The sequence below is a fragment of the Salvelinus namaycush genome, unplaced genomic scaffold (assembly GCF_016432855.1).
Source record: "Salvelinus namaycush isolate Seneca unplaced genomic scaffold, SaNama_1.0 Scaffold2471, whole genome shotgun sequence".
In the NCBI taxonomy this organism is placed as follows: Eukaryota; Metazoa; Chordata; class Actinopteri; order Salmoniformes; family Salmonidae; genus Salvelinus; species Salvelinus namaycush.
The window spans coordinates 24420-34704 of NW_024059310.1; positions in this window are offsets into that span (position 1 = coordinate 24420).

Consider the following 10285-nt stretch of genomic DNA (forward strand, 5'->3'; position numbering starts at 1 on the left):
TGCAGACTGTTCTAGTAGGGTGAGGCCGGGTGCTGCAGACTGTTCTAGTAGGGTGAGGCCGGGTGCTGCAGACTGTTCTAGTAGGGTGAGGCCGGGTGCTGCAGACTGTTCTAGTAGGGTGAGGCCGGGTGCTGCAGACTGTTCTAGTAGGGTGAGGCCGGGTGCTGCAGACTGTTCTAGTGCCGGCGCCAATTCGTTGATATACTGTATATCTTTCAATCTCTCTTTGTAGGCCGTCATTGTAATTAATAATTTGTTCTTAACTGACTAGTTAAATAAAGGTGAAATAAAACATGTAAAAATATGTTGAAGAGGTTGTCTCACCCCCCGGCCCCGTCTCACCCCCCGGCCCCGTCTCACCCCCCGGCCCCGTCTCACCCCACGGCCCCGTCTCACCCCCCGGCCCCGTCTCACCCCACGGCCCCGTCTCACCCCCCGGCCCCGTCTCACCCCACGGCCCCGTCTCACCCCCCGGCCCCGTCTCACCCCCCGGCCCCGTCTCACCCCCCGGCCCCGTCTCACCCCCCGGCCCGTCTCACCCCCCGGCCCCGTCTCACCCCCCGGCCCCGTCTCACCCCACGGCCCCGTCTCACCCCCCGGCCCCGTCTCACCCCCCGGCCCAGTCTCACCCCACGGCCCCGTCTCACCCCGCGGCCCCGTCTCACCCCGCGGCCCCGTCTCACCCCGCGGCCCCGTCTCACCCCGCGGCCCCGTCTCACCCCGCGGCCCCGTCTCACCCCGCGGCCCCGTCTCACCCCGCGGCCCCGTCTCACCCCACGGCCCCGTCTCACCCCCCGGCCCGTCTCACCCCCCGGCCCCGTCTCACCCCCCGGCCCCGTCTCACCCCACGGCCCCGTCTCACCCCCCGCCCCGTCTCACCCCGTGGCCCCGTCTCACCCCGTGGCCCCGTCTCACCCCGCGGCCCCGTCTCACCCCGTGGCCCCGTCTCACCCCGCGGCCCCGTCTCACCCCGCGGCCCCGTCTCACCCCGCGGCCCCGTCTCACCCCGCGGCCCTGTGGAAAGAGGTGTTTTTTGCCCATTTTAACACTTGTTTGTGTACATGGATTTTACAACGTATGTTTTTCCCCCAACACCGCTTTCCATCAATTTGTATAGCAGACACTCATGCCAAATTGAGTTTAAAAGCTTTTTTGAAATCTGCTGGGTTGATGGGTCCTGTGCCGTCTGTCCCATGGTGGTGTTGAGGTTGTGGTCCGGGTCTGAGGTGGGAGCGTCGTGCTCTCTGTCACACCTCAGCTTTGTCCTTCATTCAGTGCCATGTGTGCCTCTAAGTTCTCTCACCTCAGTCCGTAGAGCGGCCAGCTCTCTCAGACACCCGTCCATCTCCACCGTCCGCACTCCGGGTCTTGTTGGCGGGGTGTGTTGTGCTGGTCTGTTTTGTGGGTTTGTTCTGTCTGTATTGTGTGGACTAGCTCTCTGAGCTCCACCATGTCTCTCTCCAGCTCTGTGAGTGTATCCCTCTCAGTGATGGTGGAGCAGTGCAGTTGTGGGACCTGGTGTGTATCTTCATGGTGTGTGTGTGTGTTTACGGTGTGTGTGTGTGTGTGTGTTCATGGTGTGTGTGTATCTTCACGGTGTGTGTGTGTGTTCATGGTGTGTGTGTGTGTTCATGGTGTGTGTGTGTGTTTATGGTGTGTGTGTGTTTAGGGTGTGTGTGTGTGTGTGTGTTCATGGTGTGTGTGTTCATGGTGTGTGTGTGTGTTTATGGTGTGTGTGTGTTTAGAGTGTGTGTGTTTAGAGTGTGTGTGTGTGTGTGTGTGTGTTCATGGTGTGTGTGTGTTCATGGTGTGTGTGTGTTTAGAGTGTGTGTGTGTGTGTGTGTGTGTGTTCATGGTGTGTGTGTGTGTGTGTGTGTGTTCATGGTGTGTGTGTGTGTGTGTGTGTGTTCATGGTGTGTGTGTGTGTGTGTGTGTGTTCATGGTGTGTGTGTGTGTGTGTGTGTGTTCATGGTGTGTGTGTGTGTGTGTGTGTGTGTGTGTGTGTGTGTGTGTTCATGGTGTGTGTGTGTTCATGGTGTGTGTGTGTTCATGGTGTGTGTGTGTGTGTGTGTATGTGTGTGTGTATGGTGTGTGTGTGTTCATGGTGTGTGTGTGTGTGTGTGTGTGTGTGTGTGTGTGTGTGTGTGTGTGTGTGTGTGTGTGTGTGTGTGTGTGTGTGTGTGTGTGTGTGTTCATGGTGTGTGTGTTCATGGTGTGTGTGTGTTCATGGTGTGTGTGTGTGTTAGAAATGAGAACATCACAGAGATCAGGAGTGTATTGTTTTCCAGTGTTTAATAGTGAGACAGGATATGAAGCCATATATATGGGGCCGGTCCCATATGTACCCTATTCCCTATAGTGGACTACTGCATTACATAGGGTGTCATTACTAAGGATTATATAGGGAATAGGGTGTCATTACCAAGGATTATATAGGGAATAGGGTGTCATTATTTATCAAGTAGTGCACTATATAGGGAATAGGGTGTCATTATTTATCAAGTAGTGCACTATATAGGGAATAGGGTGTCATTTGGGACGAAGCCCTACTTTTACACACAGACACGAGTATGTCAGACGGCTTTAAACATTATCTATCATATATATATATAGCTACAGCATTATCCATGGACAGTACATATGTCCTATAGTATACATTATCACTGTGTAGTGACAGGGAAGAGGCCAGAAAGTCCCTGTCACTTTAGGGACTAAAACGTGCTCACACACACAGGCACACACACACACACACACACACACACAAATACACACGCCCCACATACACACACACACACCCCATACACACACACACCCCATACACACACACACCCCATACACACACACACCCCATACACACACACACCCCATACACACACACACCACATACAAAAAGCAGTAGAAAAATACTCTTAGAAAATTACAAACTCCTGGAATGTATCATACAGACCTTGAAAGCATAAACACACACACACACACACACACACACACACACACACACACACACACACACAGCTTGTATTTAAACAGCAGGGCCATAGCTGTTACAGCAGCGCCCCACTGTGGCCAAATGTACTGAAGGCGTATCATTATATTACATCTGAACGAACACGCACACGTTAAGCACATACAAAAGCACACACACGTGATGAGGGAGAGAGGCTGTGTGTCATGTAAAGTGTGTTTAACACGTGTGTTGTGTGTAACACGTGTGTTGTGTGTAACATGTGTAACACGTGTGTTGTGTTTAACATGTGTAACACGTGTGTTGTGTGTAACACGTGTGTTGTGTTTAACATGTGTAACACGTGTGTTGTGTGTAACACGTGTGTTGTGTTTAACATGTGTAACACGTGTGTTGTGTTTAACACGTGTGTTGTGTGTAACACGTGTGTTGTGTTTAACACGTGTGTTGTGTGTAACACGTGTGTTGTGTGTAACACGTGTGTTGTGTTTAACACGTGTAACACGTGTGTTGTGTGTAACACGTGTGTTGTGTTTAACATGTGTAACACGTGTGTTGTGTGTAACACGTGTGTTGTGTGTAACACGTGTGTTGTGTTTAACACGTGTGTTGTGTGTAACACGTGTGTTGTGTGTAACATGTGTAACACGTGTGTTGTGTTTAACACGTGTGTTGTGTGTAACACGTGTGTTGTGTTTAACACGTGTGTTGTGTGTAACACGTGTGTTGTGTGTAACATGTGTAACACGTGTGTTGTGTTTAACACGTGTGTTGTGTGTAACACGTGTGTTGTGTGTAACATGTGTAACACGTGTGTTGTGTGTAACACGTGTGTTGTGTGTAACACGTGTGTTGTGTTTAACACGTGTGTTGTGTGTAACACGTGTGTTGTGTGTAACATGTGTAACACGTGTGTTGTGTGTAACACGTGTGTTGTGTTTAACACGTGTAACACGTGTGTTGTGTGTAACACGTGTGTTGTGTTTAACATGTGTAACACGTGTGTTGTGTGTAACACGTGTGTTGTGTTTAACATGTGTAACACGTGTGTTGTGTGTAACACGTGTGTTGTGTGTAACACGTGTGTTGTGTGTAACACGTGTGTTGTGTTTAACACGTGTGTTGTGTGTAACACGTGTGTTGTGTTTAACATGTGTAACACGTGTGTTGTGTGTAACACGTGTGTTGTGTGTAACACGTGTGTTGTGTGTAACACGTGTGTTGTGTTTAACACGTGTGTTGTGTGTAACACGTGTGTTGTGTTTAACATGTGTAACACGTGTGTTGTGTGTAACACGTGTGTTGTGTGTAACACGTGTGTTGTGTGTAACACGTGTGTTGTGTGTAACATGTGTAACACGTGTGTTGTGTGTAACACGTGTGTTGTGTGCAAAAACATCTAAGACAGAGTGGCAATGATGACGTCATCACATCCAACAGTCTCCTCCCAAAATACACTTCACTTCCTGTTTGGAATGTTGGGGGACCACAGGAAGAGGAAGTGACATCACCAAACGTCTCTGGTTGGTTTTGCACTCCTCCGGGTTTTTTTGTTGTTCTTCTTCTCCACCCGTTGTCTTCTTTCTCTCAGCGTTTCTGTCACGGGGTGGGGGTTGGGACACAAAACACTGGAACTCGTCACGAGGGGCCCCTGTGGCTTGTGGGTCTGCATACCCACATCCAAACCCATCCACCCACCATGCTAACTACCAGTTTAGATAGCAAGACCGCTAGACTAATTTACCAATCTACATTTGCTTTACCTGACATGGCTAATTGAGTGACTGGCAATACAAGGGAAAAACTGTCTATCAGTGAAGATGGAAGGTGGGGAGGTCTGTCTGTATCAGTGTAGATGGAAGGTGTGGAGGTATGTCTATCAGTGTAGATGGAAGGTGTGGAGGTATGTCTATCAGTGTAGATGGAAGGTGTGGAGGTCTGTCTGTATCAGTGTAGATGGAAGGTGTGGAGGTATGTCTATCAGTGTAGATGGAAGGTGTGGAGGTCTGTCTGTATTAGTGTAGATGGAAGGTGAGGAGGTCTGTCTGTATCAGTGTAGATGGAAGGTGTGAAGGTCTGTCTGTATCAGTGTAGATGGAAGGTGAGGAGGTCTGTATTAGTGTAGATGGAAGGTGTGAAAGTCTGTCTGTATTAGTGTAGATGGAAGGTGTGAAGGTCTGTCTGTATTAGTGTAGATGGAAGGTGTGGAGGTCTGTCTGTATCAGTGTAGATGGAAGGTGTGGAGGTCTGTCTGTATTAGTGTAGATGGAAGGTGAGGAGGTCTGTCTGTATTAGTGTAGATGGAAGGTGTGGAGGTCTGTCTGTATTAGTGTAGATGGAAGGTGTGAAGGTCTGTCTGTATTAGTGTAGATGGAAGGTGTGGAGGTCTGTCTGTATTAGTGTAGATGGAAGGTGTGGAGGTCTGTCTGTATCAGTGTAGATGGAAGGTGAGGAGGTCTGTCTGTATTAGTGTAGATGGAAGGTGTGGAGGTCTGTCTGTATTAGTGTAGATGGAAGGTGTGGAGGTCTGTCTGTATTAGTGTAGATGGAAGGTGTGGAGGTCTGTCTGTATCAGTGTAGATGGAAGGTGTGGAGGTCTGTCTGTATTAGTGTAGATGGAAGGTGTGAAGGTCTGTCTGTATTAGTGTAGATGGAAGGTGAGGAGGTCTGTCTGTATCAGTGTAGATGGAAGGTGTGGAGGTCTGTCTGTATTAGTGTAGATGGAAGGTGTGGAGGTCTGTCTGTATCAGTGTAGATGGAAGGTGAGGAGGTCTGTATTAGTGTAGATGGAAGATGAGGTCTGTTTGTATCAGTGTAGATGGAAGGTGTGGAGGTCTGTCTGTATTAGTGTAGATGGAAGGTGTGGAGGTCTGTCTGTATCAGTGTAGATGGAAGGTGAGGAGGTCTGTCTGTTTTAGTGTAGATGGAAGGTGTGGAGGTCTGTCTGTATTAGTGTAGATGGAAGGTGAGGAGGTCTGTCTGTATCAGTGTAGATGGAAGGTGAGGAGGTCTGTCTGTATCAGTGTAGATGGAAGGTGTGGAGGTCTGTCTGTATCAGTGTAGATGGAAGGTGAGGAGGTCTGTCTGTATTAGTGTAGATGGAAGGTGTGGAGGTCTGTCTGTATTAGTGTAGATGGAAGGTGTGGAGGTCTGTCTGTATTAGTGTAGATGGAAGGTGTGAAGGTCTGTCTGTATTAGTGTAGATGGAAGGTGAGGAGGTCTGTCTGTATCAGTGTAGATGGAAGGTGTGGAGGTCTGTCTGTATTAGTGTAGATGGAAGGTGTGGAGGTCTGTCTGTATTAGTGTAGATGGAAGGTGAGGAGGTCTGTCTGTATCAGTGTAGATGGAAGGTGAGGAGGTCTGTCTGTATCAGTGTAGATGGAAGGTGTGGAGGTCTGTCTGTATCAGTGTAGATGGAAGGTGAGGAGGTCTGTCTGTATTAGTGTAGATGGAAGGTGTGGAGGTCTGTCTGTATTAGTGTAGATGGAAGGTGTGGAGGTCTGTCTGTATTAGTGTAGATGGAAGGTGTGAAGGTCTGTCTGTATTAGTGTAGATGGAAGGTGAGGAGGTCTGTCTGTATCAGTGTAGATGGAAGGTGTGGAGGTCTGTCTGTATTAGTGTAGATGGAAGGTGTGGAGGTCTGTCTGTATCAGTGTAGATGGAAGGTGAGGAGGTCTGTATTAGTGTAGATGGAAGATGAGGTCTGTTTGTATCAGTGTAGATGGAAGGTGTGGAGGTCTGTCTGTATTAGTGTAGATGGAAGGTGTGGAGGTCTGTCTGTATCAGTGTAGATGGAAGGTGAGGAGGTCTGTCTGTTTTAGTGTAGATGGAAGGTGTGGAGGTCTGTCTGTATTAGTGTAGATGGAAGGTGAGGAGGTCTGTCTGTATCAGTGTAGATGGAAGGTGAGGAGGTCTGTCTGTATCAGTGTAGATGGAAGGTGTGGAGGTCTGTCTGTATCAGTGTAGATGGAAGGTGAGGAGGTCTGTCTGTATTAGTGTAGATGGAAGGTGTGGAGGTCTGTCTGTATTAGTGTAGATGGAAGGTGTGGAGGTCTGTCTGTATCAGTGTAGATGGAAGGTGTGGAGGTCTGTCTGTATTAGTGTAGATGGAAGGTGTGAAGGTCTGTCTGTATTAGTGTAGATGGAAGGTGAGGAGGTCTGTCTGTATCAGTGTAGATGGAAGGTGTGGAGGTCTGTCTGTATTAGTGTAGATGGAAGGTGTGGAGGTCTGTCTGTATCAGTGTAGATGGAAGGTGTGGAGGTCTGTCTGTATTAGTGTAGATGGAAGGTGTGAAGGTCTGTCTGTATTAGTGTAGATGGAAGGTGTGAAGGTCTGTCTATCAGTGTAGATGGAAGGTGTGAAGGTCTGTCTGTATTAGTGTAGATGGAAGGTGTGAAGGTCTGTCTGTATTAGTGTAGATGGAAGGTGTGAAGGTAGATCTGTCGGTGTATCCAGGGTGTGAAGTGTGTAACATTAGAGTAGACCCCAGGCCCCAGGACTTTGGAGAAACACACACTACCCCAGGACGTCAGGCCATACAGGGTCCAGCTCCCACCACTAGGCTCCTCACACACCAGAGGCCCCCCACTGTCACCCTGGGGGACAGACAGAGACAGGAATAATATCAACCCTACTGGTACCGTAGAAACTGATGATTGAAATGGCAAGATTGTGTCTGCTAAATTGCACACAGTGCCTTCAGAAAGTATTCAAACCACTTCACTTTTTCCACATTTTGTTACGTTACAGACTTATTCTAAACTGGATTAAATACTCTTTTTTTTTTGCTCATCAATCTACACACAATACCACCTAATGACATCACAATGCCCCCTAATGATATCACAATGCCCCCTAATGACATCACAATGCCCCCTAATGACATCACAATGCCCCATAATGACAAAGTGAAAACAGGTTTTTAGTAATTTTAGCAAATTTATTTCAAATAAATAACTTTATTTACATACGTATTCAGACCCTTTGCTTTGAGACTTAAAATTGAGCTCAGGTGCATCCTGTTTCCATTGATCATCCTTGAGAAGTTTCTACAACTTGGAGTCCACCTTTGGTAAATTCAATTGATTGTATATATATATAAAGGCTTTTAAACGTCTTCGAAATATGGGTGTGGCTATGATCCGTACATTGAAAGCAGACCACTACCTGAAATCTCCTTCACAAAATTGAAATAATCCATCCAAATTTTGGCAAGTAGTGAAAGGTTTGGAGTGCAGAAAAGATGCACAGCTTCCCAAACAATTGTTGGTCGACACACAGATTGTAACTGAGAGAACCTCCGTTCTGAAAGCCTTGAATCAGCCTTTTTTAGATTCATGCAGTTTATTTGAAAAGGTCAAAGGTATAATTGAGCCCCCTATAAATTTACCTGACACCCCTGTGCACTCTTTCACCAGGTTCTCATTTTCATCCTTCTCTGTTTCAGAAGTGTGTAAAGCCCTGAAAGAAATTGATGGGAAAAAATCCCCTGGTCCTGATGAACTAGACCCCCACCTCCTTCACCTAGCCGCAGACATCATTGCTTCCCCTTAACATGTATTTTTAACCTCACGCTTGATGTTAAGGAAATCCCCAAGTTATGGAAATCTGCTTTTGTACTGCCTCTCCTGAAAGGTGGAGATCCCTCGCTACTTGACAACTATCGACCCATATCAAAATTGTCTGTACTGTCAAAGGTACTGGAGTCCTTAGTTAGTAGGCAGCTAAAGACCTACTTCCAAGAAAACAACATCTTAAATGGAATCAGGTTTTAGGTCTGGCCACAGCACTGTTTCAGCAACATTGAAGGTTTTAAATGACATCCACTGTGCTCTTGATAAGAACTTACATTGTGTCTGTCTTTATTGATTTGTCGAAGGCTTTTGACACCGTGGACCATGCTGTCTTAGTGCAAAGGTTAAAATGTTGTGGAATTACTGCTCTAGATTGGTTAATAAATGACCTATCAAATCGTACACAATGTGTAATGGCGGATGGTTGTAAATCTGAGTCCATAGAGGTGTGCTCAGGTGTTCCGCAAGGTTCTATTTTGGGCCCACTGTTGTTCATTTTGTATATCAACAACATTGGGGATCTTATTGAAACAGCCGATGTTCATTTTTATGCAGACGATACTGTTCTTTATTTAAGTGGTAGTAGTTTATCTTTAGCTTTTGAAAATGCCCAAAGAGCATTTAACATCATACAACAGAATCTGTATGATTTAAAGCTGGTTCTGAATTCGGGTAAAACAAAATGCATGGTATTTTCAAATGCCAGGCATGTCACTAATCATGTCATTGCTACATTGGCTGGACATACTATAGAGCAAGTTAAAGTGTAGGAATATTTGGGTGTGTGTGTTGATGATAAGCTGAGATTCACTGTGCATGTAGAGAACTTGATAAGGAAGCTCAAGTTGAGAATAGGTTTTTATTACCGGCACAAGGCTTGTTTTTCTCTGGAGGCCAGGAAGGAGCTGATACGATGTCCATTACTGCCGGTTTTAGATTTTAGTGATGTTATATATATGCAGGCCTCAACCACTACCCTGAGAGCACTTGATTCAGTGTATCATGCAGCCCTCAGCCACTACCCTGAGAGCACTTGATTCAGTGTATCATGCAGGCCTCAGCCACTACCCTGAGAGCACTTGATTCAGTGTATCATGCAGCCCTCAGGTTCATTACCAATCAGAAACGTCTAACACATCATTGTGATCTCTACAGCGCCGTTGGCTGGTCGTCATTGACCTTGAGTAGTCTTAAACACTGGTATACACTGATTTATAAGGCCATATTGGGTAAAATGACATTTTATCTCTGTTCTTTTTTTAGTCAGGTCGGTAAATAAATATAAATTACGGTCCCATTCTGATTTGCTTCTAACAGTACCAACATTAGAACAGGTCATGGTAGAAATAGTTTTAGTTACTCAGCTCCGTGGTCCTGGAATTCTCTCCTGAACATTTTAAAATGTGATGATCTAGTTTCATTGGAGTTTAAACACTTGATCGATGTAAATATCATATAAGATTGTAATTGTTTTTAGGCCAGCTGTTTTTAGTCAAGATGTTTGTGTTTTTAATGTAGTAAGTAATTGTTGTACTGTATGTGTGTTTATAGTTTTGTTTAATGTTGTGTTAGTGTATATAAGTTGTTTTGTCTGAAACGTTGTTCCCCCTGCTGCTATTGGACCAGGTCTCTCGTGGAAATGAGATGTTATCTCAATGAGAAAAAGCTGTATAAATAAAATAAAATAAAATAAAATATACACCTGTCTATATAAGGTCCCACAGTTGACAGTGCTTAACAGAGAAAAAA